At 38.4% G+C, this 26,175-nt stretch overlaps 1 pseudogene; it reads right to left on the bottom strand.

The window, feature by feature from the left end:
- Positions 1-26,175, bottom strand: part of LOC145163917 (transcription factor ICE1-like) — a 66,018-nt pseudogene that overhangs the window by 18,452 nt on the left and 21,391 nt on the right.

Below are 26,175 nucleotides of genomic sequence, written 5' to 3'. Positions count from 1 at the left end.
TGGATCAACCAAACTTGAATATGCAGCAACGGAGGTGGTTAGATGTGGTAAAAGACTATGACTGTGAGATTTTGTATCACCCCGAGAAGGCCAATGTGGTGGCCGATGCTTTGAGCCATAAGGCGGCGTGCTCATCAATTCGAGATATTTGTTTGAGGATGACTATTACTTCGCCCTTGATGGATTTGATCAAGGAGGTTTTGGTAGAAGGATTGAAGAAGGAAAATTGGAAGACTGGGCAGATTAGAGGGTAAATTCCTTTGTTTGTTAGAGACAGTCGGGGGTTATTGACTCAGTGTGGTAGGGTCTGGGTTCCGACATCAGGTGGGGTGAGAAGGACGATTTTGGAGGAAGCACATAAACCAAAGTTTTCTATTCACCCGGGGGCCACGAAGATGTACCAAGATTTGAGTTTGAGTTACTGGTGACCCTGTATGATAATGGAAGTTACTTGGTTTGTTGAGCGGTGTTTGAATTGGAGGAAGGTCAAAGCCGAACACCAGAGACCTCATGGAAAGGTGTATCCGTTACCCATCCCTATGTGGAAATGGGAAGAGATTACTATGGAGTTTATCACGAAATTGCCTAGTACGGCGTAGGGTGTTGATTCTATTTGGGTCATTGTGGACAGATTGAGTAAAAGTACGCATTTTATTCCGATTTCCTAGACTATATCCGCAGAAAAGTTAGCGGATATCTATGTTCGGGAGGTGGGAGTCAGGCACGGGGTGCCAGTATCCGTGGTCTCGGACTGCGATGTTCGTTTCACCTCTAGATTTTGGAGGAAGTTCCATGAGGAGTTGGGCACACAATTACATTTCAGTATGACATACCACCCCCAGACCGACGGTTAGAGCAAGCGGACGATGCAGACGCTCGGGGATATGCTTAGGGCTTGCGTGTTGGATTTTGGAAGGATTTGGGATACTTGCCTTCCAATGGAAGAGTTCTCCTACAACAACAGTTATCATGCTAGTATTGGTCGACCACCGTTTGAGATGTTGTATGGGAGAAGGTGTAGGACCCCGATTTGTTGGGGGGAAGTTGGACATCGGGTCATGGGAAGCACCGAGGTGGTGCTTAAGCCCGTTGAGTTGATTCAGAAGGTACACGACAGCCTGAGGGTCGCGTAGAGTCGTCAGAAGAGTTATGCTGACCGACGTCGCTCGGATCTCGAGTTTCAGGTGGGAGACTTTGTGTTGCTGAAGGTGTCACCTTGGAAAGGTGTCATCCGATTTCGGAAGAGGGGCAAGCTGGGTCCCCGATTTATTGGTCCATTTAGGATTTCTGCCCGGGTTGGTAGGGTTACATATCGGCTGGATCTTCCTGATGAGCCCAGTCAGATCGATAACACTTTCCATGTATCTCAGTTACGGAAATGTGTAGCCGATGATTCTGCCGTGATCTCATTAGATGATATTCAGGTGGATAAGTGTCTGAATTATGTGGAGAAGCCCATTGCGATTCTTGATACGAAGACTAAAACTCTACGTAACAATGTGGTGAATCTGGTGAAGGTGCAATGGCAGAACCAAAGGGGCTCCGAGTGGACGTGGGAGCCAGAGGACGAGATGATGGAGCACTACCCAGATTTGTTCGTGGTAGCTACTTCGAGGATGAACTCTAATTCAAGTGGGGGAGAGTTGTAAATCTCAGATTCTGGTATGTCACTTTTAGTCCTTGACTTATTAAATTCATTACAAAGGACTCCTTCGTATGTTGGGCGTACGTTTATGTACGCTTAGCGTAGATGGGAATGCTAAGTCGGGACCTTAAGCCATGTACACAAGGGGGTACGAAGAGTACGCGAGGAGTACGTAGCCATTCCCTAAAACCCTATTTTTAAGGTTTGAGCCCTATTTAAGCTCACTTATGACCTTAGACCCTCATTCTTATCAGGCTCCACTTCCTTTGAACATCCCAAAAAACGTAGTTTCCATTGAGAGTGATATTTGAGCTTGAAAGTGACATTAGTGGCCCTTTTTGGTGTGTTTGCAAGAAGAATAAGTTAGTGAGCAAGCCTTGGATGTGGTTGAGCTTAAAGATCCTGAATTTACATCATCTTGGGAAGCTTTTGGAGGTAAAAACCTCATACCTTGTTGATCCTTTTGTTAGAGAGAGTTAGGGTTTGGTTTTAAGCTCATTTTTGGTCCATGGATTCTCTCTTGTGCGTTTCGGCAACTAAAGAGGTTAGAAATGCTAGATATTAGTCCCTTTAGCATGTTAGAAGCATAAAAATGTCAACTTGTTGATGGATATGAAGCCATGCATGAGTCAAGGATCTTTAAGTGAGCTTTAATGAACAAAAATGGATGTTGGACTCCCATAATTCATGCTAAGGCATAAAGTTGCCAACTTTATGCCCCAAGACCCTTTTAGTAATCGAGATCTGGTATTGGGATTAAATATGATCTTGTTTCAACTTTATTACGCTTTCGTATGTTTACAGAGTACAATAGACAGGTCTGTAAAAACTCTTATCTAACTCTAGTAAATAACCCTATTTATAGGGAACCGAGAGCGTACAAAAAATATACTAAGGCATAGACACTTAAGCTTCGAATAAAAGCGTCCTAGTAAAATACATTACAAAACATTCGAAGAGACAAAATATATTTCGACTAATTACAACAATTCGACCCTTACAATCTCCCCCTTTGTAACCATAGTCGAAATCCTTAATTCGTAAGAAGTGTGATGGAATACAGTAGCACTCTTCGAATCTCCGTGTACCAGGAGATAATCTTCTTCAGCTCTTTCTTATCTCCTTAATTGTTCTTCTGGCAATGATTCATACGAACAGTATTGAGACGTTGAATATCTCTCCACTTCGCATGCCTGAAATAAGAACCGTTTAGCTTTTCCAGCTTTGTCTTTTCCTGCGAATACCATTCCAAAAGGCTTCAAGCAGATTTCACCATCAGCATACTTTTTCAATTCTTCTTGAGTCTTTGTTGGAGTCATCGGAGCTTTAATTTCCATACCTTTAGCCGTAGCTAACTCCACATCTGTAAGAGCCAAACACTCGTAGTAATTTTCTATGAAAATCTTGATGTGAGCAACTCCAAGCTTGAATTCATCAGGTTCTGTGTTTTGAAGATATGAAAATGATTTGTCTTTTAAAAGTAATGCAACTTGTATAAGATCATACAAGTTCATTAATGGAAAATCTGCAACAGTGAATTCGCAAATATTTCCATTTGCCCTGGCAACCACATACTTGAAATTTTGAATTGTGTTTTCGAATACCACATCCTTTTTCATACTGATCACTTTCTTGATTTTAACCAGTGACCACACTTCCTCAGGGGCTTTTGCAAGAACAGCATGAAAACGAATTTTCATGTGAGTACCTTCATCCTTATTTTGAAAATTTCCTTCAGCTTTGAACTGAGGCATGATGAACATCATTTCATTTATCGGAAAATCCAGCTGACTTGTATCAGTATTCATAATCAAATAACTTTGTTTTGGTTTCTTCTTAAATGAATAAATGTGATTATACGCTACTTTGGCCTCGATTGTTTCGTAATTGTAGTGTTTGGCAGGATCACCTTTATTCATTCCCTTCGTATCACCAGCACGCTGAGCCATAATGCTTTGAATCAATCTCAATTTTTCGATTTCAGCTTCTGCTGCAGCCTTCTTTTCTTCTTTTGACAATTCCACTACAATCGACTTTCCTTTATCTTTCAAAGCTGGATTGTCAATTGCCTCTTTTGGTTTCGAACCACTTTCACCAGTCTTTGTGGATTTACCAATTACAATTCCTTTCGAAATAGATCTTGTAATAGGCAATGTTGTTACGACTGTTGAAGTCACCATCCCAGCAGAAACTATAACTGGCTTTGTTGTTGGGATCTTCGAAGAAAATACTTTTCCTACAACTTTTGCATTTTCACCGCCAACCTTCGATTCACCAATTTTTCTTTCTCCCCCTTGCACCCCTATGAAAACAGGTGGGGCATTTGTTGTTGGAAGTAGGCTAGATATTCAAAAGAGAGGAGCAAGTTGTTTGTTGAGGATGGCTTCGAATTGGATAAACTTCTATGATAAAAATTCAGGAGTAATCAAGGAAGAAGAAACCGGTCTGTCAAAAATTTCTTTTAACTCATTGAGCAAAGTTATCACTTCCTCAAAGTTTGTTTTTTCGGATGTTGAAAGTTGAGTAAGTTGCGGACTCAAATTTTCATACAATTTAACAAATCTTGTGACTGCATCACAAATTATATCAACCTTTTGATTCAAGGATGAATAATCTTGTTGAACAGTAGCAACTTCTTTTTGCATGTCTTCACGAAGTTCGTGAATCTGCAAATTTACATCCTCCCTGACCTTCTTCACTTCTTGGACAAAAAGAACATGCCTTTCCTTTGTGACATTCTTCAAATTTTTCACATCACTAGAAAACATTGAATTTTGAGATTTGATCCGAAGTTCATTATTTTGATCATTATAATCAACTTTCTCCAAAATTCGAGATTCGGAATCAGTAATCATGCCAGAGACTTTGCTCACAACTCTGGCTTCGAGCATTTTCAACATTGAATCAACCTCCAAACTAGAAACAGATGAACCACCCCCCAGATCAGCTTGAGATTGAATTATCAAATTCAACTTCTGATTCAGAATTTTAAACTGCTTCATGGTCATCAGCATATGATCTGGAAATTGCTCTTCTTCTTCATAAAATTCCAATTCGTCAAACGTGCCTCCAAACCCCTCAGTATCAGCATCTGTCTCCATAAAAATGGTTTCTTGAACATTCGAAGTCGGTTTGGGTGTGTTAGTGGATTGAGAAGAAAAAATAGAAGTGAATGGTTGATTGATAATGTGTTAGAATGTAGGAGAATCAGTGGTAGATGTAATGGGAATAGTGGATGAAGGTAAAGAAACAATACTTTCAAAAGGGGCAGAAATAGATTTATTTTGATCATCATTTTTCGAACCTCCATCACCCATATGAACATGTGCATCCGCAGATACGTTTGCAGGGATGCCTGAAGTTCGTACCGCCTCAGAAACTGATTTGGCAACCGAATCTTCGGGTGGAATGATGACTGTCTGCTCAGGAGTTGAACTTCCTGCATTAGGATTTAACTCTGGGGTTTCTGGAATTCTTTCATCATCATCTTCTGTTGACTCAGTAGAAATCACGAGTTTTCGAGTCTTCTTCTTCTTCTTCTTCTTTGACAACTGTTTTGCCATATCCTCAGCCCGTCGTTTCTTGGACACCGGAGAAACAGGTGCTGGCACTTCTCGAATTAACACACCTTGATGAGTGATTTGAGGTTTTCGAATCACTTTGTGTGTAGGAGACTTGCTTTTATGGGATGACTTCATTTTGATTCTTCGAAACATACCAGTCTTCGAAGGAATAATTACATTCTCTTGTGTTTCTTCATTAATAGGCTCAATCACTTGAGTCTCAGCAACAGACACATCAATGGTTTCAGGCTTCTTCTTTGGAGATTTCGAAGATTTTGACTCAGTTTCATTCTTCTTCGTCTTCTTGGATTTCTTATCATCTCTTCCTAATAGTATGCCAGTTTCGATTGTTGAATCAATAGTCTTCAAATATGCTACCAAAACAGAATTCGAAGGATCAACTCTTTTAAGCATTGCATCAGGAATACGAGCAACTGATGGAAAAACTTCACCACTGTCTATGACATCCTTCGGATAGTGGTACGACTGAAAAACGGCTCTTTCTTCATCATTGGGTACCAAAATCCCTTCCTTGTTGTAAAAATACTGCAAAATCAAGCTCCAGTATCTTGCACACGAAATACCATGAATAGCATTCGTATGTTCTACACCCTTTTGGAATTCCTTCCATAATTGTGTAGAATAGTCCACTTGCAGATCATAATAGATGCCAGCAACCATAGCATAAACCTCCATTCTTCCCTTATCCAGACCAACTGTTCTCCCTGTTAAACATCGTAGAAAGATTCCATACAAGAAATTCCATAGTCGTGGAAGACCAGATTTCTTAAAATCACTGATCTTAGACAATGGAGGCTGATATCCCATCTCATTAAACATGTTAACGATTTGAGGGAATGTGAAAGCAACATAGGGAGGTGAATTCGGAATTTCAAGAATTTGACAAAAGAGTTTCTTGGTTAGCCTGACCTTTTTGTCATTCACCAGATGAAAAGTAATTGTATCAGAAGCTTTGTTGTATGTAGCAGTAGATCCTACTTGAGACAGCCATGACATTGGAACAGAGAATGAACTAAACATCGCCTTTGACAGAACAGAATTCTTCAAAGCAACAATTAGCATCTTCAAGTCTTCTGGGTATTGAGAAACATCACCCTCCAAGTGATAGTTTGTTGCTTGAATCTTCATTATTGGTAATGAAGAGGCATCTTCAGTGGTATGAGAATCAACATGAGCAGAAGTCGCCATTGTTAGGGTTTGAAGATTTTGATGAGCAGAGAATTTGGGAATTTTTTTTCTTTTTGTTCGCGTAAACTGATAATGAACCCTTGAATCCCCTTTTTATATGTAACCCTGAAGTTTGAATTTGAAGCGGGATTGATAATTAATGATATCCGACGTGGCACCTTGAAAATCGGACCATTACTGCGTAAAAGTAGCCATGCGTCAAAAAGTAGCTGTCACATCGCCTTGAAAAACAAACAGAATACTATACGTCATTTATAAACAGCCTGTCTTGTTTTCCCTTAGAATATTGTAACCGTCAGAACCCTTCGAATGGAAGCAAGGCTCTTTCACTTTTGGGATGAAAAGCAAAGTCATATGCCAGAAGTTTTGAAATCATCAGCCTGATTTGGTATTACTCAGAACCTCAAATATTTCGTGAGTGCAGTGTTCCAAAGAATGTAGACGAGAAACAAATATAAGAAAATTTTAGAATATCGTGATGTCAAACAATTGACACAAAAGCAGATAAAATCCCGGGCAAAGATTACTTCATTAATCATTAAGAGAAATGATCAATTGCTTGTGTGGGTTCCCGTGAATTACAATCGAATACTTGTTGATAAGTATCGAAGGGCTTCTTTTATTAAGCATCGTGGCTAGTTAAAATATTTCGTTACATGTCAACCTAAACATAAGGTGATAAATTGTAACCGAAATGACTTGTTTGACCAGTGTAGTCAGTGACAAGTTTGCTTTGAGAAATTTGAAATGACTTTGACATTCGAATGAAACTCACACGGAAATCATATTCAAGAACAAAAATTTGTGTTGGATCTTGTTGGATAAGAAACATCATAGGTTTCGAATGTTTGATCAAGACCACTCATTCGAAATGAATATGATTTGGAGTTTCGAATTTTGGTACAGAAACAAAAGTTTCGTGAGAATCTGGATCATTGATCCCCGTCAATTTCTTAAAAGGATAGTGAAAATTGGGTTTCACTTTCATCACGGTCTCATGATGTCAGATCATAAACACAGATTTTTGATATGTCTAAGTCTCGATGGGTTTGATCAGAGACCTCTCGGACATATGTCTTCGTGTGTGATTGTGTAAGAATTTTATAGATGAAAAAGATTGTTGTAAGACACGAAAAGTACCTCTGTTATAGTAGGACCAAATAGTAAACTCTTAACTCATTTTGAGAAGAGTCAGGTAGCTCAGAGACTAATGTGAATGTAAGCCTGATTGGGAAGAAATTTTCGTATGAAAAATTTCATTAAGGCTTTCGTACACACACATTGAGTCATTGGAGGCTTTTGGACAACATGCAGCAGCATACTTCTAGGGACATCTTAACTAGTTCAAAGGATGAAAAATTTATCAATTCAAACGAAAAAGATACCTGACCCTAGAATTGCTAGCATAATCCACTCTGTATCTTCAAGATTAACTGCAACAAAATACTAAAAAAAAATAAGAATCAAAATATTTTTGTTGTTTTGATTTTTCGAAAGTAAAGACAGAACAAACGAAAATCTTTTTGGATTTTTAAATTTTCGAAAATTAAATGACGAAACAAACGAAAATCTTTTTGGATTTTTGAATTTTCGAAAATTAAATGACAAAACAACCGAAAATCTTTTTGGATTTTTGAATTTTCGAAAATTAAATGACAAAACAAACGAAAATATTTTTGGATTTTTGAATTTTCGAAAATTAAATGACAAAACAAACGAAAATCTTTTTGGATTTTTGAATTTTCGAAAATTAAATGACAAAACAAACGAAAATATTTTTGGATTTTTGAATTTTCGAAAATTAAATGACAAAACAAACGAAAATCTTTTTGGATTTTTGAATTTTCGAAAATGAAAATATACTATAATTGTTGCAAAAACACGAAATTTTATCATTCCCTCATTAGTGACAAATGTACGAATTCGAAGGGGTCGAAGCGTTGACTATGAACAGTAACCTCTGAATCAACCCGTAAAATAAGTAACAAATTTACGAATTCGAATGGGTCGAAGCATTGACTATGAACAGTAACCTCTGAATGTTGAATGACTTTGCATTGTCTTTTATTCACTGCCTCTGAATCATTTCTTGTCAACCGTCATTCTCCTTTTTCGCATGGAACATAATTTCCATCGATCATTCCAAGTCCTTCTATAATTTTCACAAGGGATTTTTCATCCAAAGGTTTCGTGAAAATGTCAGCTAACTGATCAGTTGTTTTCACGAAATGCACTTCAATATTTCCATCTTCCACGTGATCTTTGATGAAATGATAACGAAGTGCTATATGTTTAGTTTTCGAATGCTGCACAGGATTATGACAAATTCTTATTGCACTTTGAGAATCACAATATAATGGAATCTTTTTCATATTGATTGCATAATCACGCAATTGACTTTGAATCCATATAATTTGTGAAGTGCAACCAGCAGCAGCCACATATTCTGCTTCAGCTGTTGAGATTGAGACACATGTTTGCTTTTTCGACTGCCAGCTCACCAATTTGCCATCAAGAAATTGACATCCACCACTTGTGCTTTTCCTATCAAGATTACAACCACCCAAGTCTGCATCCGAATATGCTTGTACAAAGAACCCAGTGTTCGAAGGATACCACAATCCTAACGAAATTGTTCCTTTAAGATAACGAAATATATTCTTCACAACAGTGAGATGTGGTTCTCGTGGATTTGACTGATACCTAGCACAATTACACACAGAAAACATGATATCAGGTCTACTTGCTGTAAGATAAAGTAATGAACCAAGCATGCTCCTGTACAGAGTTAGGTCAACTGCAGGTTTATCTAACGAAGGTGTCAATTTTATGCCAGTTGCCATAGGAACTCGTAACTTTGTGCTATTCGTCAATCCAAACTTCTCTAGAAGATTTTTCGTATATTTTTCCTGATTAATAAAAATCCCTTCTCTGTTTTGACGAATATTCAGTCCAAGAAAATTATTGATTTTTCCCATCATGCTCATTTCAAACTTGCTTTTCATCAGATCTTTGAATTCTCTAGACAAGGCAGGGTTAGTTAAGCCAAAAATAATATCATCAACATATATTTGAACAAGCATTAGATGATTCCCAACTTTCTTTCGAAATAATGTGGGATCAACAGATCCTTGTTTAAATTTAGATTGTTTCAAAAATGAAGTAAGTGTTGCATACCATGCTCGTGGTGCTTGTTTCAAACCATAATCTGCCTTATCTAAAATATAAACATGATTTCAAAATTCTTCGTTAATAAAACCTGGGGTTGTTCCACGTAAACCGTTTCTTCAAGCTCTCCATTTAGAAATGCACACTTCACGACCATTTGATAAACATCAAAATCTTTGTGAGCTGCATAAGCCAGAAATATACGATCAGCCTCGAGTCTTGCGACAGGGGCAAAAGTTTCTTCATAGTCGATTCCTTCTTGTTGTGAATATCCTTTAACAACAAGTCTGGCTTTGTTTCGAACAATGTTTCCATCTTTGACGGTTTTATTTTTGAAAATCCATTTAAACCCAACAATTGAAACATTTTCAGGTTTAGGAATTAATCTCCAAACCTTGTTTTGTTCAAATTCAGACAATTCAGATTGCATTGCAACAACCCAATCTGAGTGTTCCATTGCATTCTTAACTGTTTTTGGTTCAATTTTAGAGATGAAAACATTGAACATGCAAAATTCTTGATGAGTATTCAATACCTCATTCTTTGCACGAATTTGAGCTCTTGTTAATACTCCCTCTTGTGGATTCCCAATTACTTGAACCTTCGGATGATCTTTTGTCCACTTTTCCATTGGTGGATATGCTGGATCAAATTCCAAAGGTGCATCTTCATACATATCATCATTCACTGATCCTGCAATCGAACAAACATCATCAAAATCATTATTATTCTCACTGTTTTCTAAATGCTCCCCCTCAACATTATGCTCCCCCTCAACATCAGCATTCAATCTTCCATTCTTCCCCTCTAAGAATGCTCTTAAAGCTCTTGAAAGTTTCAAGACTTAATCAAGAATAAAACCTAAAGTCCTTCACTAGCACACGACTTGAGGTTTATAACCTATCGTGTTGAAATTTTTGTGCCTATTCAAGTTGGCTTTGCATAGGAGTTCTGAGAGTTCTCAATTGGTTGCACAACTACTTGGAAGTAATGGCAGGCACCTGAGCTGCCAAATGGCAAGAATTTAAGATTGCACAAGTTTAATCAATATGAGTTTGGATTTGTCACTAACCTTGTCTTGTGATTATGGTTTTGACAAATTCACGTGGATAAGAACACATACACTATTAAATCTAAGTGTCATAAGGTTTCTCTCCGATTCATGAAAATGATGGTGAGGAAACACTTTCACTAAGTAGATTTTAGCTAGATAGCAATTGTGATATTTGCATTCTCAAAGTCGTTAGTGGAGCGTGTGTGGTTTACCGGCACACTAACATGGACTTGTGAGAAGTGGCAAAGGTCTAAACAATTGAGACTATGATTACGGCATCCCTTTTCATAGTTCTAAAATTGTTTAGACACACATGTGAGCTATCTAAGAGAGGTGTATGATTTTGATAAAGTTTTATCAAAACAATCTAGTATCAGAAATCTGAACTTTGGTAAGAAAGTCAGCTGATTTATGAGTACATGTCAAAGCTAGTGGGAGCATAAGTGTTATGCTAATAATCATCATGTTAGTGGGAGCATGATAATTATGACAAAGGTTGCAAGTTAGCAATGTTAATTATAGAAAACAAAAGTTTCAATTCGTGAGGTTGCAGGGGTTGAAAAAGTTGTTTTGCTATAATTAAGGGAGAGGAAATTATACTTCATTTCAATTCTAAAACCTTAGATTGAGATTTTAATCGTATTTAATCAAGGATATATATATATATATATGAATTTCATGTTGGAATGGCTCAACATAAGGAAATTCTATATATGGGTCCATTATATGCGTTCTAAAATTCGATTATGATTACGGCATCCCTTTTCATAATCTGAATTTTGAGAACTTGGCAAATTGAAATGGAAATATTATAGCAAAAGACTGGTTTAGTCTTTATGTGAGACATCATGAATCGTGTCCCATATGCTTCGGATATAGGATCGATTACATGTGCTATATTCATCCTTTCTAAAATTTTCCAAATGCCTGGGGCATTATGAAGGGAAAAGGTCTAGAATTGGATATGACTAAAATGATTAAGCAATTGTCGAGGACAATCTAAGGTTTACCAAAGATTGGTTGCTCAAGGACAGTTGGAAGTATAATGTTAATTCTGGAAGGACCATATTGACATAATCTGTAAGGAGGCAACTCTTGTTCAGAAGTGATAGTCAAAATGGAATATGGAAATGTTTCAAAGTTAGAAATTATTCAATCTGTGTAAGATTAGGAAACTTAATGAAAGAAGGATGTTTCCAAGGAGCTGATCTCCTTTGGAATGCTCTGTAATGATTGTTGTCAAGTCTTTCTGACTTTGTGCATAATCATTAAGAGGATCAATGCATATAAGTTTAGAATCTAACAGATTTCAGTAAATGGCATGAATTTGGAATTCTTGCATTTGCAGTAAGGATTTGGGACTGTGAAAAGAGGATCATTGGAGTGATGTTCAATTGATCTATTTTACAAAGTAAAGATCATAGACAAACATAGTATGCATACTTGGTGTATGGCATGACTAGTGTTTAGAAAACATAGTGTACATGCTTGGAGCATGGGACAACTATTGTTTTAAATTCAAGAATAAAGTTGATAGCTGAAACAGTATACAATGAATAATGTGTAATCATATGGTGATAAATAAAAGGTGTTTTATTTATGTTCATAGGTTTTGATACCATATTGGATTCAATTATTATTGTGTTTCACTGTGCATGTTTTAACTTCCAGAATAACTAGGTCATTGTTCTGGATGACTAAGTTATTCAAACCATCCACAGTCGGTCATATGTTGGAAGTAGATATGAATCAAGACTGTCATGGGTTGGCTTGTAGAGGTCTAAGATGTTGGACAAAGGGCTACAACACTCATGAGTGCTCATAAGTTCTGAGTATTGGATTCAACCCGCGCTCATTTGAATCACTTCATGGATTTTATCACGAGTGATCATGAGACGATAATATCTTATATTCTTAAAACCTAGAGATATGAGTTGTTACCATGAGTTGGTTATACATTGATTGCACGAAAACGCATTGGTAACTCGATGTTATAAAACGTGTCTTTGTGTATGATTCAACAAGTAGTAGAACAAGCCATATGAGTCGAAGTTTATCCATTCCTTTTACCTTCGGGATAAAAGTGATATCTGTGGGCCCCTCGATAATTTAGTGATGACACATGTGAGTGCTTGGCCAAGCCAGGACTGATTTGATTTGTTCAATCAGTCAGTTATCATGAATCGGGAATCGGGAAACAACAAATGGACAGAGAGAATGATTGATAATCCATGTCTCAGTCCATATGATATCTAGAATGGAGGAATATATGATCCCTTATCTAATGGACAAGTCATTGACAAAGGTCAGAGTTCATCGACAAGGTCAGAGTTCGACAAAAGCTTTTGAGAGCTACGATTGCTGATCGGTTCCTGAAGTCATACGCAATAATAGTTTTAGACTTATCCAAGTGGGAGACTGTTGGATTAATGTCTAAGTCCATAACTATAATTGGTAAGACTTGACCCGACCCGGCATGGTCCATTTGGGTTGCATGGCATCATGCATTTGGATAGACTATAATGAGAGAAATAACACTTAAGGTTGGTTAATATATTATAAGTTCTAATATATTAATAAGGTTATTTAATTAGTATTGATCAAGAATTAATTTGGAATTAATTAAGTGATCAAAAGGAGACTAATTAAATATATGGGTTGATTGTGTAAATCATTCATTCTTGTATATGTGGGCTTGTGATCCAAGATTCCTTATGTTGGACTAAGTCCATGGGGTGACCCATGGATACTCCATGGAGGTTAAAATCCATGGAGCATAAGGAATGGGTAAAGTTATGAGTTACATGGTGTAACCCTAATAGCCACCATATAAAAGAATCCCATGGCTCAAGAAATCGTGCACTAATGTGTGAATATGAGGGCTAGACGATTTCAAGGAGTGTTCCATTTCTCTCAAGTTATTCCAAGTGTATTTGGTGTTGTGTGAACCATTTGAGGTGTCACACTTGGGGCACTAGGCACTCAAGCTTCATGAAGACATTCTACATTAAAGAGGTATGTATTCTATCTTGTTATATTTATTATTTTGTATGCTAGATTAGGATAATACCTTGGATGTTCATAATTATATGTATAATAGAGAAAACATAGATCTAAGGTATTTAGGGTTGCATGTACACTTAGGAGTGTTAGAATGCTCATAACCCAACAATGTTGAGGGATGATATCAGGGAGTTCGTGAGCTTTTATGGGTGCAAGACCCTGAATGATACGATTGAGAAGGCCTGTGAGCGGGAAATCGAGTTGGAGCTCCGGACGAAGCGGAAGCCAAAGCAGGTGCATACAGTAGTGGGCCAGGCCAAGAAGTCCAAGACCTCCGATACTTATAGCAGAGGCCAGCAGGGCTGGGCTCATTGTGCCAAGTGTGGCAAGCCGCACAGCAGGGCCTGTCGGGTAGCAGGCTCAGTACGTTATAGTTGTGGTCAGTCGGGCCACATGATCAGGGAGTGCCCCAAGAAGGGCTTGGTTTCTTTTCACTACAACCAGACCGACCATAAAAGGCCGATTATCCAAGGTTTTCTGGGGTGCAGTGGTGGCGCATGCGCCAACCACCTCGAGGATTACCGATGGCTGCCAGGGCAAGGCGGAGACTCATGCGGTGAAGAGCATAGCATTTTAGTTGACCACCGATGAGGCCCGAGCAGTGCAGGATGTAGTTACTGGTATGTGACTTAACTCTATCTTTTATTGTTTTCTTGTTATGCTTATATTTTTTATGATCGTTTTTAGGCACCTATTTGCTCAATGGATTGTCAGCTCATGTTTTATTTGATTCGGGGGCTACCCGATCTTTTGTATGTCTTGCGCTCAGCAAGAAGTTTCGAGACGCTCTGGTAAATTTGGACTCCCCTCTGGAGGTGGAGATCACAGATGATCGTACTGTGAGCGTTGCAAGGTTATTCTGAGGATGTGTTCTGAACATGTTCAGTGATAGGTTTCCTATCGATTTGGTACCAATCCCCTTGAGGGGATTGGAGGTGATCATCGGGATGGACTTGTTGGCGCCCAATGGGGTTGTGATTGATTGTGTGAGGAAGTTGGTGAGAGTTCGAACCCCAAGTAGGGGAGAACTAGTCATTACTGGTGAGAGAGCTTCGCATGGGCCAACTCTCTGTTCTGATGCAAGGTCTAGGAGGCTTCTTTAGCAGGGTTGTTCTGGGTTTTTGGCATATGTTTTGGATTCACGGGCTGAGACCATGTCAGAATTGAGTAGGGTACCCATTATGCGGGAATTTTCGCGACTTTTTTCCCGAGGAGTTGTCGGGAGTGCCTCCCAAGAGCCAGGTTGAGTTTCAGATTGATCTGGTGCCTGGTTCGGCTCCGATAGCCAAGGCGCCATATCACCTAGCACCGCCTGAGATGCAGGAGTTGTCCACACAGCTACAGGAGCTATTAGGAAAGGGTTTTATCCATCCGAGCAGTTCCCCATTGGGAGCACCGATTCTATTTGTGAAAAATAAGGACGGGTCACACAGGATGTGTATCGATTATCGTAAATTAAACAAACTAACGGTGAAGAACCGTTACCCACTTCTGAGGATCGAAGACTTATTTGATCAGCTTCAGGGTGCATCTTCATTCTCCAAGATTAACCTTCGATCAGGATACCATTAGATGAGGATCAGGTATGAGGATGTATAGAAGACGACCTTTAGAACTCGTTATGGTCATTATGAGTTTGTGGTGATGCCTTTCGAGCTCACCAATGCACTAGTAGCGTTCATGGATCTCATGAACCGGGTTTGCAGGCCGATGCTGGATCGTTTTGTGATTGTTTTCATTAATGATATTCCGGTGTACTCCAAGTCCAAGGAGTAGCATGAGCACCATTTGTGAGAGGTGTTGGAGACCTTGAGGAGGGAGATGCTTTATGACAAATTCTCCAAATGTGAGTTTTGGTTGCGTGAGGTGCAGTTTTTGGGGCACATCATCAACCAGGGTGGTATCTTGGTGGACCCGACCAACATCAAGGTTGTGATGCGTTGGGAAGTTCCGAAGAACGCACCTGAGATTAAGAGTTTCTTGGGTCTTGTGGGGTATTATCGGAGATTTATTCAGGACTTCTCCAAGATTGTAGTGCCTTTGACCCGCCTCACCAAGAAGAATGTGACCTTTCGGTGGGGTCCGAATCAGCAGTTGGCCTTTGAGACTTTGATGCTGAGATTGTGCGAGTCCATGATTCTCGTGTTGCCTAAGGGATTGGATGATTTTGTGCTTTATTGTGACGCTTCTATTTTTTTGGATTAAGAGATATCCTTATGCAAACAGGGCATGTGATTGCTTACGCCTCAAGGCAGCAGAATCCTCATGAGGCGAATTACCCCACACATGATTTGGAATTGGGGGCGGTGGTGTTTGCCCTCAAAATCTGGAGGCACTACTTGTACGGGTTCAGATGCACTATCTACACTGATCATAATAGTTTGAAGTATTTTATGGATCAACCAAACTTGAATATGCAGCAACGGAGGTGGTTAGATGTGGTAAAAGACTGTGACTGTGAGATTTTGTATCACCCCGAGAAGGCCAATGTGGTGGCCGATGCTTTGAGCCATAAGGCGGCGTGCTCATCAATTCGAGATATTTGTTTGAGGATGACTATTACTTCGCCCTTGATGGATTTGATCAAGGAGGTTTTGGTAGAAGGATTGAAGAAGGAAAATTGGAAGACTGGGCAGATTAGAGGGTAAATTCCTTTGTTTGTTAGAGACAGTCGGGGGTTATTGACTCAGTGTGGTAGGGTCTGGGTTCCGACATCAGGTGGGGTGAGAAGGACGATTTTGGAGGAAGCGCATAAACCAAAGTTTTCTATTCACCCGGGGGCCACGAAGATGTACCAAGATTTGAGTTTGAGTTACTGGTGACCCTGTATGACAATGGAAGTTACTTGGTTTGTTGAGCGGTGTTTGAATTGGAGGAAGGTCAAAGCCGAACACCAGAGACCTCATGGAAAGGTGTATCCGTTACCCATCCCTATGTGGAAATGGGAAGAGATTACTATGGAGTTTATCACGAAATTGCCTAGTACGGCGTAGGGTGTTGATTCTATTTGGGTCATTGTGGACAGATTGAGTAAAAGTACGCATTTTATTCCGATTTCCGAGACTATATCCACAGAAAAGTTAGCGGATATCTATGTTCGGGAGGTGGGAGTCAGGCACGGGGTGCCAGTATCCGTGGTCTCGGACTGCGATGTTCGTTTCACCTCTAGATTTTGGAGGAAGTTCCATGAGGAGTTGGGCACACAATTACATTTCAGTATGACATACCACCCCCAGACCGACGGTTAGAGCAAGCGGACGATGCAGACGCTCGGGGATATGCTTAGGGCTTGCGTGTTGGATTTTGGAAGGATTTGGGATACTTGCCTTCCAATGGAAGAGTTCTCCTACAACAACAGTTATCATGCTAGTATTGGTCGACCACCGTTCGAGATGTTGTATGGGAGAAGGTGTAGGACCCCGATTTGTTGGGGGGAAGTTGGACATCGGGTCATGGGAAGCACAGAGGTGGTGCTTAAGCCCGTTGAGTTGATTCAGCAGGTACACGACAGCCTGAGGGTCGCGTGGAGTCGTCAGAAGAGTTATGCTGACCGACGTCGCTCGGATCTCGAGTTTCAGGTGGGAGTCTTTGTGTTGCTGAAGGTGTCACCTTGGAAAGGTGTCATCCGATTTCGGAATAGGGGCAAGCTGGGTCCCCGATTTATTGGTCCATTTAGGATTTCTGCCCGGGTTGGTAGGGTTACATATCGACTGGATCTTCCTGATGAGCCCAGTCAGATCGATAACACTTTCCATGTATCTCAGTTACGGAAATGTGTAGCCGATGATTCTGCCGTGATCTCATTAGATGATATTCAGGTGGATAAGTGTCTGAATTATGTGGAGAAGCCCATTGCGATTCTTGATACGAAGACTAAAACTCTACGTAACAAGGTGGTGAATTTGGTGAAGGTGCAATGGCAGAACCAAAGGGGCTCCGAGTGGACGTGGGAGCCAGAGGACGAGATGAGGGAGCACTACCCAGATTTGTTCGTGGTAGCTACTTCGAGGATGAACTCTAATTCAAGTGGGGGAGAGTTGTAACACTCAGATTCTGGTATGTCACTTTTAGTCCTTGACTTATTAAATTCATTACACAGGACTCCTTCGTATGTTGGGCGTACGTTTATGTACGCTTAGCGTAGATGGGAATGCTAAGTCGGGACCTTAAGCCATGTACACAGGGGGTACGAAGAGTACGCGAGGAGTACGTAGCCATTCCCTAAAACCCTATTTTTAAGGCTTGAGCCCTATTTAAGCTCACTTATGACCTTAAACCCTCATTCTTATCAGCCTCCACTTCCTTTGAACATCCCAAAAAACGTAGTTTCCATTGAGAGTGATATTTGAGCTTGAAAGTGACATTAGTGGCCCTTTTTGGTGTGTTTGCAAGAAGAATAAGTTAGTGAGCAAGCCTTGGATGCGGTTGAGCTTAAAGATCCTGAATTTACATCATCTTGGGAAGCTTTTGGGGGTAAAAACCTCATACCTTGTTGATCCTTTTGTTAGAGAGAGTTAGGGTTTGGTTTTAAGCTCATTTTTGGTCCATGGATTCTCTCTTGTGCGTTTCAGCAACTAAAGAGGTTAGAAATGCTAGATATTAGTCCCTTTGGCATGTTAGAAGCATAAAAATGTCAACTTGTTGATGGATATGAAGCCATGCATGAGTCAAGGATCTTTAAGTGAGCTTTAATGAACAAAAATGGATGTTGGACTCCCATAATTCATGCTAAGGCATAAAGTTGCCAACTTTATGCCCTAAGACCCTTTTAGTAATCGAGATCTGGTATTGGGATTAAATATGATATTGTTTCAGCTTTATTACGCTTTCGTATGTTTACAGAGTACAATAGACAGGTCTGTAAAAACTCTTATCTAACTCTAGTAAATAACCCTATTTATAGGGAACCGAAAGCGTACAAAAAATATACTAAGGCATAGACACTTAAGCTTCGAATAAAAGCGTCCTAGTAAAATACATTACAAAACATTCGAAGAGACAAAATATATTTCGACTAATTACAACAATTCGACCCTTACAAAAGTCTACATGGGTTAAGTACCAAACGGCTGAATGTAGTAGGCTGAGCAATATGTTGAGTGTACAATGGTGTACGCAGCGCGTACCGTATGGAGGGCTAGTACGTTGTGTGCATGGGGATTACGCCACGCGTATGCTTCCAGTGAGCCTTTGGGCTTGTGTTGGGCTCTTAATTCATTTGGGCCCTCTTTTGTTTTGGGCCTTGATCTTTTTAGAGTGGGTGGGCCTTTGAACTTGCTAATGGGCCCTAAGTGGCATTGTTGGGACTTTTGGGCCTTGAGGCCCGTTATGGCTTTTGGACCAGGAATAGTTTGGCCATTAAAAGAAAAAGCATCGGGCTTTTAATTTAGGAGTTTGGACTTAGGGTTTTGGCCCATGATTTGGGATTGTGCCCTAATTCTGATTAGGGTGATTTGTGTATTCAATGTGAGATTGTTGGAGTGGTAGCTGAGCAGTTAGTATTTATCAGTAGACCGAGGTAAGTCTTCTCACTATATCAATGGGTCGAAGGCACCAATGCCAACCCATTACTTGACATGTGGAATACTAGTTGTCTATGTGTTTGCTTGTCTGAAAGACCTCGGGGTAGCCTGTGGCACTTGTATGGAAGACTATGGGGGTAGCCCATTGCATGGAAGACCATGGGGGTAGCCCATCACACTTGGATATCAGACCATGGGGGTATCCCATTGCAATCATATGTATGTTGTGTGGTATTTAGCGATTGTATGTTATGTGGTATTTGGAAACCTCACTAAGCTTTTGCTTACAACTTGTTTCGTGATTTCAGGTACTTCCGGTAGTAAAGGGAAGGGCCCAGCTTGATGGCACAACATTCACTCTCCACTACTTACTGATATTGACACTCTGATGATTTGTTATGATGATTATGTAATGGATTTTGGAATCAAACTTATGGTTGTAAAACTTAATTAAAAATGAAAATTTTCTCCTGGTTTCTGGGTTGTTACACAAAACGGTGATTACTCAAACAAGAAATCGAATGAGCAAAATTTCCTCCTGGTATCCTCAGTTTAGAAACTTTATCAAGTGAGTTTCACGAGACTCTAAACCAAGAACAGTAATAAGGGTCTGTGGATTTCCAGCTTGAAAGAATGCTATGATGATCGATTCTAGACTTTTAATTTCTACCCATCATAGATTGGTTGTTTTGCAGGTTAGAAAACCTATATGAGATTGCAGCGACAGTGGTCGCTGTTGGTTGCAGCGGTGGTTATTGTTGGTGGCAGAGTATGGGAATTAGATGGCGGCGACGTCGATTTCGCTAACCCCCGTAATAGAAACCCACCAGTGAATGTGAATATGTAGATTAACCTTTAAGATCAAAACCACAACACAAAAACGGGTTTCCTTTTCCAGTATATCTAAGGACGAAGATGTTGGTGGCAGTTAGACCACCGATTTGTTTTTTTTTAAGTGCTCTAGTCTCGTGGATGGTGGAGCTCGACAAAGATTTTGGGTTGATTTTTTCGACAATGATGGTTGTTGTGTTGCTTGATGGGTTTCTTTTTCTTCCATCTAATATGTGAACTTGGTGCTCGACTAGATGGGGGAGAGGACCGATGAGTGAGAAAGGAAGAAGGGTGGAGCTGGGTTTTGAAGAAGATGATGGTGATGGATTGTATTCTGGGTATTAAAATGAGGGGGAGGAGAGAGAGAGAGAGAGAGAGAGAGAGAGAGAGAGAGGTGGGGTTGGGGGATAATTATTTTATTTTCTTTTTATTTTTAAATTAAATTAGTATTTGAAATATTATAAAAAATACAAAAAAGAACGTAAAAGGGCATAACCGTCTTTTCAAATTTTTTTGGAAAAAAAAAACAAGGAAAAACCTTGATTTTGGACCTTCTCTGCAAATGAGAAAGTTTTTGGACCTCATGCAAAGTTTTTGAATACCAGAGGGACCAATCTTGCAGTTTTGTCTAATCATTGTTACCATCATCATATTCTCAAAACACTACAATTTTTCCACTGAGTTTCCATGTGGAAGTAAGTTTGCAGCATCAACAAACATCGTTAATTTGACTGATCGATTTTTGATTCATCACCATCAAATGATGGACCATCATCATCAACAACATTACATTTATACATAACATCACCCCTATATACAAGCCTATCATAACAAGCAACTTGATTTGCTGTCGTAGGTAATAAATTACATATTTTGTTATTTTTGGCATCGGAAGACTCATTGCCACCAAAATGATTTTCTCGTCGTGATTCGATTAACACCACTTTCTATAACATAATTAACAACAAACAAGTGTGTTGTGTTAGGAGACATATTAAATACAGTCCTAAGAAAATATCTGACATTACTGTCGTCAATGATCTGTATAACTATATTTGATTAAGGATAATGAAAAGACAGACATTTTTTTATTAGTATGTAATTTGGACTCCGAAGCAACCACTTTAACCAATCCATAAAAGTTGATATAATTTGTTAAATCTACAACATAACATGTGCAAACATTTAGCAATATAATGAACATAACATTTTATTTGCTCCCCTTGTCCTCCACTACAAACATGTACTCTAAAAAACTTATTACAAATTCTTATTTTCAATAATAAAAAACAAAATGTGAAGATTATCTAAACAATTTCTAAAACATTTCTTCAAAATGGACCAAGAATAGATATAAAATGACTGGTTTTTGTAACTCTGCAACATCACATTTCAGACTATACTTATCTCGGTCCGGAATGTAGGATTTTAGATTCTATAATTCGTTTATGTCACATCTCACCTACCTCCATCAATTCTGAAACCTCTATCAATTCTGAAGTGAACATAACTCGTCTAGGATGCGGCATTCCAAAGAAAATGTTTTTTTTCTTCAAATTTTGAAATAACTAAGTTATTTTTGTTAATTAGCTCATATATAGATGGCAATTTAGTTAATATCCTTATTTTAAAATTACAAAATTTCAAACTTAATAACTATTTTTATTATTTGTTAATAGACATGTTATATAATTAGCGAAAATGACATTGTATTATAACGAAGTTTGTTTTTGTCCCGATTTAGTCATAAAAGTTATTTTTTTCACAATAACTCGTTAAAGTAACATTTTACCTTTTTAAATAGGGGAACTATACAAACTCAATCTAATAATCAGGTTGCTTAAATTATGTGGCACATATGATGTAGAGAGACATAATGCACGTGAAAACAACACAACTTGTAATATATTTTACAAAAGAACATGCATTTGATGATGTGGTAAATAATTCCTTTCTATATTGACCTAAATGTCTCTTCACCATCACACTTTGCACCCTCCTTCAAAACCCTCATGGAATCATTCAACATGTGTTTTTGCAAATGAAATCGCTTGTTGGGCTTGAAATACACCCGAATCAAACATATTAAAACAACTTATAACCTCTTACAGAATATGCAACCCAAGATTATCCAAAACTCTCAATGTCCAAAGAAAAAACCCTAGTCACCACCCACATAATTGTGGATGTTAACACCCCTCTATTCTCTCGCTTGTACCTCATCCTACAAAATTTAAGACACAAAAAAGTTTTGAGTCAATCATTCACTTAATCAAGATTCACAGCTCCGATGATGGAGTCAAGAGCTTTAACTGCCTTTTGTAAGGTGGTTTTTGGGGTTGGAAACGGTGGTTGGGCATAGTTCTTCTTTCACATGTTAAAGAAGCGTCGACGGGGTGGGTGTCAATGGATAGAAGCTTGGTGAATTTTTAATTAAATAACTTATGGTGTTGCCACTAGTTCGTTATGAAGATCATTAATTGTTTGTACAAGCTCCTTCAAGTAATCAATAGCATCACAAGAATTTAAGTTATAACCATCTGAAACACAATTCATATGTTATAATAACTAGAAAAGAATCGAAAAATTGCATAAATTTCATTAATCAATAATTTGTTAATTTGGGCGACAATGGACCGAATCATATAAAGATTATCGTTAAGCTTCTTCCTCTAGCATCTATTCACCATTAAATTTTTAGCAAGAAAATCCTTCTTTTTCCTTTCATGATCCCCGACGCCGATCGTAACAAAGCTCTTTGCATTGGAATTGCTTACATTTCTGCTTGCATTTTCACTAGTTGGTCAAATTTCATCAAAATCATAGTTAAATCCTAATACATATAGTTGTTTCGTCAAGTTCACCCTCCTCTGTCGTGCTCATCTTCCTCTTCTTATCAATAGTTTGCTATGAAGATCATTGAATCTCATATGCTTATTGATTTCCTCTGCTCCCTTCCCCCAATTTGCACCTCCCAATTTCCCCAATTTAAGTGAACTCTATATTAACGCAACTTGTTTTTTTAAACAGGTTAGGCTGAGCTTCGACCAGTGGTGAAATCTCAAGTGGCCTTAGAACCTCAGACTAGCTGCAAAATAAGGATATGTGCCATGAAAACCGTCAAATGTTGTTAATGGCAGATTAAACCCAAGTCCTCCAATATCGCATGTGATGCTGCTATTATTGGTGGTCTAAAAGTCAAAACTCGAGTGTAAAGTTCAAAATTGAGCCTTAATTTAGAGTTTTCCGTTTTAGGAATCAAATCTTATCCTAGACCGAAATCTATTCATGGCCGAGAACCCTACTAACCGAAATCAAACTCCACCGAGAACCCTTCTTTGCCGAGGGCCCACCTAGAGCGAGAACTCTCTTAGCCGAAAACCCACCTAGACCGAGAACCATGAGAGACCGAAATCTCCTTTGCACCGAAGACCTTGTTCTCGGTTTGTAAGATAAGCCGAAATCTCATTTTTGAACGGTGGCACACCTTCTAATTAGATAAATTACACATCCCAATCCATGTGTCATATCAAATTTTATTCCATATATAAATATAGGGCCGAAAACCACCATCCACAAATCCTCATTTACGTCCAAACTCACTCCATTTTGCTCTCAAAGTTCATAAGAGATCCTCCTAATCTTCAAACCATCTACAAGCAATCTTCAAATATTCATATATTTGCCCAGTAACCTCATCAAACTTTCCCAGGAAACCCCTTCAAACCTTGTAAGTATCCTTACACAACTAGTGTTATTATAACACTTACATATTAATTAATCTAATTTACACATGCTGTTATGTGTTTAAAACAAATTAGGATACAACTATATTCACGTGTTCTGACTTGAAGAATATCGACACCCACTTAGTTATCCATCTTAGAACACACCCGAGTTAAGTTCATACCACTACAATTTTTATGATTTTTCCATGTTTTTAGGGGGGGGATACAAGTAAAACACAAGAAAACTTGTGTTAAAATACAAACCGCTACATTTATATTTTTACAAAATATAAATATACATATGGATAAATATTTGATTACAATAAAACTTTAACTCTTTCGTAACATGTCGAGCAAAAAGGGTATAATTATATAAACGAACATATATAATTATTTCATTTCAATTTATTATCATGACAAATTTGATAATAACATAAAAATGGGTCAGTATTTCAACGAAACATTTATATAAATTATAATAGGTATAGTTCATGGAACATACACACTATTTTACCCAGTTGGGGGCATAGAAAAATAATTATTTAAAAGAATAATTATTTTTCAAACAATGTAAACACTATGAAGAGTTAATACATATAAACATTACAAGAAAAAAGGATTTCACTACACTATACGTAAACCGTTGATATAGCTTGGTGAGACATTATCTTCAAGTACTTACCTAGGTACCAACAAAAGTCTTGTATTATAACCAGAGTGTCCTGGTGGGAGAACGTGACACTTGTGTATAGATCTATACGGGACTGACAATCCTGCACCTAAAATATTAGCTATAGTTAGATCGGCAGGTCTGGGGTGACAAATGTCGTACCATTCCGACACCTGAAGAACGTCAAAACAGGTCATCAGTCATCAAGTATGGTTATAATAACTCACAATTGGATAATAACAATATGTTTGGTTTACAAATACGAATATATCTTCAACCGGTTTTATTTAACGATCAAACTACATTACACGATTTTCAAGTACAATACAATTTACATTCTGGAAACATACATTTACAGGGTTTTACATAGATACGACGACGGAACATTATTTTCCAGTACAATACAGTTTACATTTCTGGAAACTTTCATTCAAATGGTTTTATATAAGTATAAAACTACATATTACTATTTTAAGTATGGAAAATACTTGTACACTACGGTCTTGGACCATTTAAGACTACATTACATATAAAAGAAAATATTGGATTTTCTGGAAGAACACACTACCATTTTCAAGGAACAAAGACACATATTTCTCATACAAAATGCTTATGAACTCACCAACTTAATTGTTGACACTTTTTCAAAACTACTTGTATTCTCAGGGAATCATTAAGACAGGTAACAACAAGCTTTTGAAGACGAGACGCTAAGACGTCAGTCAAGTCTTAAATCATCATATTGTAATTTATTTTTGAAACATGTAACACATACAAACCATGTAACTTTATCAATTATATTTATGATGGTTGTGTTTTCTTTGATCTCTATTATCTAATTGTTATGATACTGTACATGACGTCGCCCGCCCCCGGACGTTTCTGCCGTCTCATCGATTCGGGGGTGCGACAGATAGGTATCAGAGCATTGTTTATAGTGAACTAAGTATATCAAACCACATAAGATATACAACTATAAACACAATGGGACTAAAACACTCTGACCGATAAGTATACTTTTAAAATATAATAATATTTTTATAAAAGTATACATACATGCATACATACCAGAAACAGTATCATGGTAAGAACCATATGAAAGTATTTAGATAAGTTGAACACTACGATTAAGGTCAGATAGTTATGTAATCATATATGGGATAAATATAGTCTGATCAACTATTTTTATTCAAGATACGACCAGCATGTGTTTGGGAATGGTTGTGGTGAACAACAAGTCTAAAACTTACCAACACTTCATACAAGGAAACTCTAGAACCAAAGATAAATATTAAAAATACTATAGGAGTATTTTATGATACTATGGAACTATTTAATTAGGCTCATTATGTGTCTTTCATACTGTTATTATGCACAGTTGACATAAACAGGCCTGTAATTAAGATGTTCTAATTCCATAACATCTTTAAACCTTATGGCAACAATATGCCACCAAAGATGTCAAACAGGAACAAAAAAACACCCCAACAACTCCACCACCACCATCACCGCCACAGATGGACACTGCCATCTTCTAAGTTGCGGTAACAGCCGCTGTGGCAGCCGCCATGGCGCAAATAAGCACGAATAGTGCAAGTGGGACGGGAGGTGGTACAAGTAATACTAACCAGGGGAATAGCCAGAGGCACCCATGGGAATGCTCCTACAAAGCCTTCACCAATTGTAAACCAAAGTCTTTCGATGGCACCAGAGGTGTCATTG

Source organism: Lactuca virosa, chromosome 3 (assembly GCF_052849685.1).
Source record: "Lactuca virosa cultivar CGN04683 chromosome 3, Lactuca_virosa_CGN04683_v6, whole genome shotgun sequence".
NCBI lineage: Eukaryota > Viridiplantae > Streptophyta > Magnoliopsida > Asterales > Asteraceae > Lactuca > Lactuca virosa.
The sequence above is the reverse complement of the archived record's forward strand: the minus strand, read 5'-3'. Positions and strand labels throughout refer to the sequence as shown.